At 40.2% G+C, this 6,675-nt stretch overlaps 1 non-coding gene across 1 annotated transcript; it reads right to left on the reverse strand.

The window, feature by feature from the left end:
• Positions 1–4,883: 4,883 nt before the first annotated feature.
• On the reverse strand, positions 4,884–4,991 carry LOC125614167. The gene has a single exon (XR_007344810.1). It is a non-coding gene; the product is annotated as a U6 spliceosomal RNA (small nuclear RNA).
• Positions 4,992–6,675: the final 1,684 nt, after the last annotated feature.

The raw sequence follows: 6,675 nt of genomic DNA on the forward strand, positions 1-6,675 counted from the left end.
TATAATTTTTCTGTGTATGAAAAAGTATTTTAGGCTGGGTATTGTGGTGCATGCCTGTAATCCCTGTTAACTGAGAGGTTGAGGCAGGAGAATTGCAAATTTTAGGTCAGCCTGGGCAACGCAGGGAGACCCTGTCTCAGAATAAAATGAAGGAAGGGTTGGGAGTGTAGAGCACTTGTCTGGCACGGGCAAGGCCCTGGATTCAATCCCCAGTACTAGGAAAAAAGTCTCTATCTCACCTTTTTGAAAAGTATTTTAATGGGTATAGAATTGTAGGCTGACAGTTTATTTTACTGGAAATTGAACCCAGAATCACTTTACCAATGAGCTACATCCCCAGGCCTTTTAATTTATTACTTAGTTTTTATTTTGAGACAGAGTCTCAATAAGCTGCCAAGACTGGCCATAAACTTGGGATCCTCTTGCTTCAGTCTCTAGTGTAGCTGAAATTATAGGCATGTGCCATTGTCCCTAATAATTTAATAGGCTGAACGTTAGTTAGTTAGTTAGTTTGTTTTTCACTACTTTAAAGACCTTGTCTTGCTGGACATGGTGGCACATGCCGGTGATCCCAGCAGCTTGGAAGTCTAAGGCAGGAGGATCACAAGTTCAAGGCCAGCCTCAGCAGCTTAGCAAGACTCTGTCTCAAATAAAATATAAAAAGGGGCTCAGGAGTGGTTAGGGCTGTGGCTCAGCAGTAGAGTGATCACCTAGCATGGGCGAGGCCCTGGGTTTGATCCTCAGCACCAATAAAAATAAATTAATTAATTAAAGATATTGTATCCAACTACAACTAAAAAATAAATATTAATAATAAAGGGCTGGGGATGTATCTCAGTGGTTAAGTGGCCCTGGGTTCAATCCCTGATGCCAAACAAACAAACAAAAAACCTTGACTTCTTTTTTTCTTTTTGGTACTAGGTGTTGAACTCACAGGTGATTTACCATTGAGTCACATCCCCAGCCCGTTTTATTTTTTATTTGAGACAGGGTCTCACTAAGTTGCTTAGGGCCTTGCTAAGTTGCTGAGACTGGCCTTGAACTTGTGATCCTCCTGCCTTAGCCTCCAGAGTGGCTGGAATTATAGGTGTGCTTGCACCTGGCTTTCTTGTCTTTTTGCTTGTATTACCTTCAGCAAGAAATTTGATGTCCTAATTTTGTTCCTGTTTTAGTCAGCTTTTCCACTGCTGTGACTAAAAGACCTGACAAGAACAATTGGAGGAGGAAAAGTTTTTTTGGGGGGGACCCACGGTTTCAGAGATCTCAGTCCATAGAAGGCTAGCTCCATTCCTTAGGGCTTGTGGTGAGGCAGAGCATCATGTCAAGGAGGAAAGCTGCTGGGAACATGGCTCCAGGAAGCAGAGAGAGAAAGCTCTCCTTTTCACAGACAAAATATCAACCCCAAAGGCACATCCCCAATGACCCACCTCCTCCAGCTATACCCTACCTTTCTACAGTTCCCTCCTGTTATTCCCCATCAGGGGATTGATGCACTGATTAAGTTAAGACTCTCATAACCCAATCATTTCACCTCTAAATTTTATTGCATTATCTCACACATGAGCTCTTGGGGGACACCTAATCTGAACCATAATAGTTCCTGTGTACAGGTCCCTTCCCACTTCTGTCTGCTTTTTAGATTTTTCTCTTTAGCACTGGTTTTGATCAATTTGATTATGATGTACCTTGGTGTGTTGTAGGGACAGATGAGGCAAGGCACTGAAGATGGCAGGAAGCAGTTTTATTTGGCTGCAGCCAGGTTCAGAGGGCACAGCTTTTGCTGTAATTAATCCCTTGAACCCTGAGTTTGGACAGTTTCAGAACTTGATACCTAGCAGGTAAGGGGAGGGGCTCAGAAGTTCACAGTCTGTAGAAGTTCACATAAAAGCAGCTTTTTCTTTCACTGTTTTGGGAAAGTTAACCCTTCAAGGACAACACCTGAGAAGGGGAGAGCTTCTTCTCCCCTTTCTTTCCTCCCCCTGCCAGCTGTTATCATGGAGCCCAATTGGTAACATCTCTTATCTTAGAAATGTAGACATCTCTGTGAAGCCCCAGCTTAAGGCCAGAGGCCTTGTTTACACATTTCTACAAACTACTGGATACATGTTTGTGGAAAACTAGTAAGGGGGTGCTGATTTCTTCCTAGCCAGTGGCCAAGTAAAACAGGGCAACACGAAAATTGGAAGTTTATCTACATTAAACTCTTTTGAAGAGACTCTTCTGCTGACAGTCCTAAATGCAGCCATGGTGAAGATTTCTGGAGAAACCCAGTTAAGACTTTTCTGTGGAGAAAGGGGGTGCCACTACAGGTGTAGTTTCCTATGCTTAGGGTTCTTGTATTCTTGGATTTTTAGGCTTCTAGTGTTCTTCAAATTTGAAAAACTTGGACAGGTTTTTGAGTGTCTTCTCTCTTTGGACTCAAATTACTCATATAATATGTTGCTTGACACTGTTCCTCAGCTCTCTGATGCTATTTCTTCCTTCTCTCCAGTGCTGGGGATTGAACCCAGGGCCTCATGCATGCTAGGCAAATGGTCTACCACTGAGCTATATCCCTGGCCCATTTTTTTGTTGTTTGGGTCCTTTTCTCTATGTTTTATTTTTTAGTATTTTCTAATTGCTATGCTTCAATTTGACAAATATATTTTCCTTCTGCAATGTCTAATGTGCTGTTAATTCCTTAAGTGTATTTTCAACCAGGCCATGTAACTGTTTGATTTGGGTACTTTTTATATCCTCAATGTCTCTATTTAAGTGTTTGAACATATGTCAGACTCTGAGCTGCTTTTACTCACAAACACTAGAGATGCCAATGTGTGGGGATTTTTCTTTTTTTTTTCTTTTTTTTTTTTTTTAAATATTTATTTATTTATTTTTCGGTGGACACAACATCTTTGTTTGTATGTGGTGCTGAGGATCGAACCCGGGCCGCACGCATGCCAGGCGAGCGCGCTACCACTTGAGCCACATCCCCAGCCCTATGTGGGGATTTTTCTACATCAACAATGGTTCTCCAACTCTCCAGACAGCAACTGGGTGTCCAACAATTCAATTCAATTGACACTACTCAGAGTTCGTGTCATACCCCACAAGTTAAGGGCTTGATCCCACAAGACTGGCTCTACTTGAGATACCAATTGAAAAATCCCAGCCAGTTGTGGCAGTGACATATGCCTGTAATCCCAGCTACTCAAGAGGCTCAGGAAGGAGGATTGCAAATTCAAGGCCAGCGTCAGTAATTTAGTGAGACCCCATCACAAAATAAAAAATTAAAAGGACTGGGGATGTAGCTCAGTGGTAAAGCACCCCTTGGTTCGCTCCTAAATACCCCCTCCTAAAAAGAGGAAAAGAAAAATCCCAGGCCTCCAGGACTTCTGACCCCCTCCTTTGGTTTGATAATTTGTTAGAATGGCTCACAGAACTCAGGAAACACTTCACTTACTATTACTGATTTATTTTAAAGTGGATATGACTCAGCAAGAAATAAATGGGAGAGATTATAGGGTGAGATGTGGGGGAGGGAACACCCTCCCAGAATCTTTATGTGCTCACCAACACAGAGCCTTTATGAGGTTTCATCACATAGGCATGATTGATGAAGTCACCAGCCATTGGTGATTAACTCAATCTCCAGTTCCTTTCCCTTCCCAAGAGGCCCCAGTCTTCTAATCACTTGGTGGTTTTCTCTGGCAACCAGCCTCTACTCTGAAGTTACTGAGGTGCCCACCAAGGGCCACCTCGTTAGTATAAACTCAGGTATGGTTGAAAGGCTTGTTATGAATAACAAGCTGCTCCTCTTGCCTCATGACTCTGGAAATTACAGGATTTTTAGCTGTGTGCTAGGAATCAGGAACAGAGACTACATATGTTTCTTATTATAATATCTCACATATGATTATAATAGTAACTGTGTTAGTATCCCTCTCTGATAATTCTAATATCTAATATCTGTCAGTTCTGAGTCACTGTGGGGTTGTTTTTGAGGTTGTTATTGTTGCCCAGAGTGGCCTCAAACTTGGAATTCTCCTGCCTCAGCCTCCTGAGTCACCAGGATTATAGGTGTGTGCCACCTTGCCTGGTTCTGAGTCAGTTTGCTTTTGTTTAAAGACAAAAAAATCTTCAAATTTATTGCCTTTCTTTACCTAACCCACCAAAATAAATTTTTCTCAGTACTGCTATTCCTTTCCACAAAACAAAAGCAAATAATTCAGACATCCTTTATCATTCAAAAATCAAAGAAAATCCTGGGCTGGGGATGTGGCTCGAGCGGTAGCGCGCTTGCCCGGCATGCGTGCGGCCGGGGTTCGATCCTCAGCACCACATACCAACAAAGATGTTGTGTCCGCCGAGAATTAAAAATAAATATTAAAAAAAAAATCAAAGAAAATCTTTTCTATTGCCAACACTCTTCATCTGATTTTTAAAAAACCATCTTAAACCACTTCTCCATTATCAAGTTGAGCCTGTTTTTTTCTTCTTAAGTTAATGTTTTATTTTATATTTTTATTGGTGCATTATAATTATGCTAATAGTGGGATTCACTATGCATTATATTTGTACTTGCACATAACATAATTTGATCAATCTCATTCTCCAGTACCTTCCCTTTCCCTGCCCTCCTTCCTCTCCTCAATCATCTTGCTCTACTCTATTTATCCCTTCTTTTATTGTTATTTTAATTAGTGATATATATATATATATAATATATATATATTATATATATATATATATATATATATATATATAAAATTAATTGTGGTATATTCATACATGCACATAGCATAATTTGGTAGATTTTATTCCCCAGTACTTCCCCTTGATCCTCTTCCTCTGCTCTATTGGTCTTCCTTCTATTTTCATGAGATTCCCCCTCCCTTTTTATTACAAATATGGAACACACAAATAAGAATTTGTGTCATCCTTGCTCAGGGACCAAGCTAATCTTCTCTGTATCATTCCAGTTTTAGTATATGTGTTGCCAAATTGAGCACTGAATGGGTGTTTTTGTTTTTTGTTTTTGTTTTTTTGGTACTGGGGATTGAACCCAGGGGTGCTTAACTACTGAGCCACATCCCAGTCCCTTTTGTTTTTTGGCCAGAGTACCTTTTTATTTTTTATTCTGAGTTGCTTAGGGCCTCGCTAAATTGCTGAGGCTGGCTTTGAACTTGTGATCCTCCTGCCTCAACCTCTTGAGCCACTGGGATTACAGGCATGTACCATCATGCCTGGCACTGAGTTGGTTTTGATTGATTTATTATTTCCTTATTATAGACAATGTTTTCCTACAAAGTTATTCCTGGAAATCTTTGATTGGATCTCAGATATTGCTGGATTTTTTTTTATGGTACTAGCAGTTTAATCTAGAGCCTTGAACATGTTAGGTGAGCACTGAGCTATATCCACAGTCCTTTTTATTTATTTATTTTATGAGACAGAATCTCACTAAATTGTCCTGGCTGGCCTCAGACTTGTAATCCTCCTGATCCTCCTGCCTCAGTCACCTGAGTAGCTGAGATTACAGGCCTGCAGCACTAGGCCCAGCTCTATTTTTCTTTCTTTATTAAATTAACATATAATATTGTATGTATTTATGGTATACAACATGTTTTGAAATATATACATTGTGAAATGACTAAAATCTAGGAAATTAGCATATGTAGTGCCTCACATAGTTATCATTTGGTGGTAAGAACACTTACCATCTCTCTTAGCAGTTTTTAAGAATATATTAGGAAAAAAAATATATTAGTAGAGGTCAGGCATGGTGGTGAGCACCTGTAATCTCAGCAACTTGCAGGGCTGAGGCAGGAGGATCATAAGTTCGAGGCCAGCCTCAGCAATTTAGCAAGGCCCTAAGCAACTTAGTGAGACCAGGTTTCAAAATAAAACATAAGAAAAAGGGCTGGAGATGTGGCTTAGTACTTAAGCATCCTTGGTTCAATCCCAGTGCTACCACACACACACAAAAAAAAGGTGGTGTTGGCAAGGGTTGTAATTCAGTGGTAGAGCACTTGCCTAGTATCTGTGAGGCCCTGGGTTTGATTCCCAAGCACTGAAAAAAGAAAGAAAGAATCCATTGGTTGTAAAGATGTGAATTTATTTTACGGCCCTCTATACTGTTCCATTGGTCAGTATGTTTGTTTTTATGCTGATATCATGCTATTTTGATCATTATAGCTTTGTAGTATAGTTTGAAATCATGTAGTGTGAAGCTTTTAGCTTTGTTCTTTCTCAAGATGACTGAGGCAGGAGGATCAGGAGGATTACAAGTCTGAGGCCAGCCAGGACAATTTACAAAAGACATTCGGGGTCTTTTGTAATTCCATACAAATTTTAGTTGTTTTTTTTTTTTTAAATTCTGTAAGAAGTCCTTAACATTTTGGTAGGGATTGCATTGAATCTGTAGATCACTGAGCTACAGCCCCCATTGGATTTTAAAATCCAGAAAAAGGTTAAAAAAAGTTTTTTGTGCCATCATAACCCTCATCCTTAAAAGTTTTCCCTTAAGAACTAGACAAAAATTGGGACTGGGGATGTGGCTCAAGCGGTGGCGCGCTCGCCTGGCGTGCGTGCGGCCCGGGTTCGATCCTCAGCACCACATACAAACAAAGATGTTGTGTCCACCGAAAAATAAATAAATAAATATTTAAAAAAAAAAAAAAAAGAAAAAAAAAA

Source organism: Marmota marmota, unplaced genomic scaffold (assembly GCF_001458135.2).
Source record: "Marmota marmota marmota unplaced genomic scaffold, marMar, whole genome shotgun sequence".
In the NCBI taxonomy this organism is placed as follows: Eukaryota; Metazoa; Chordata; class Mammalia; order Rodentia; family Sciuridae; genus Marmota; species Marmota marmota.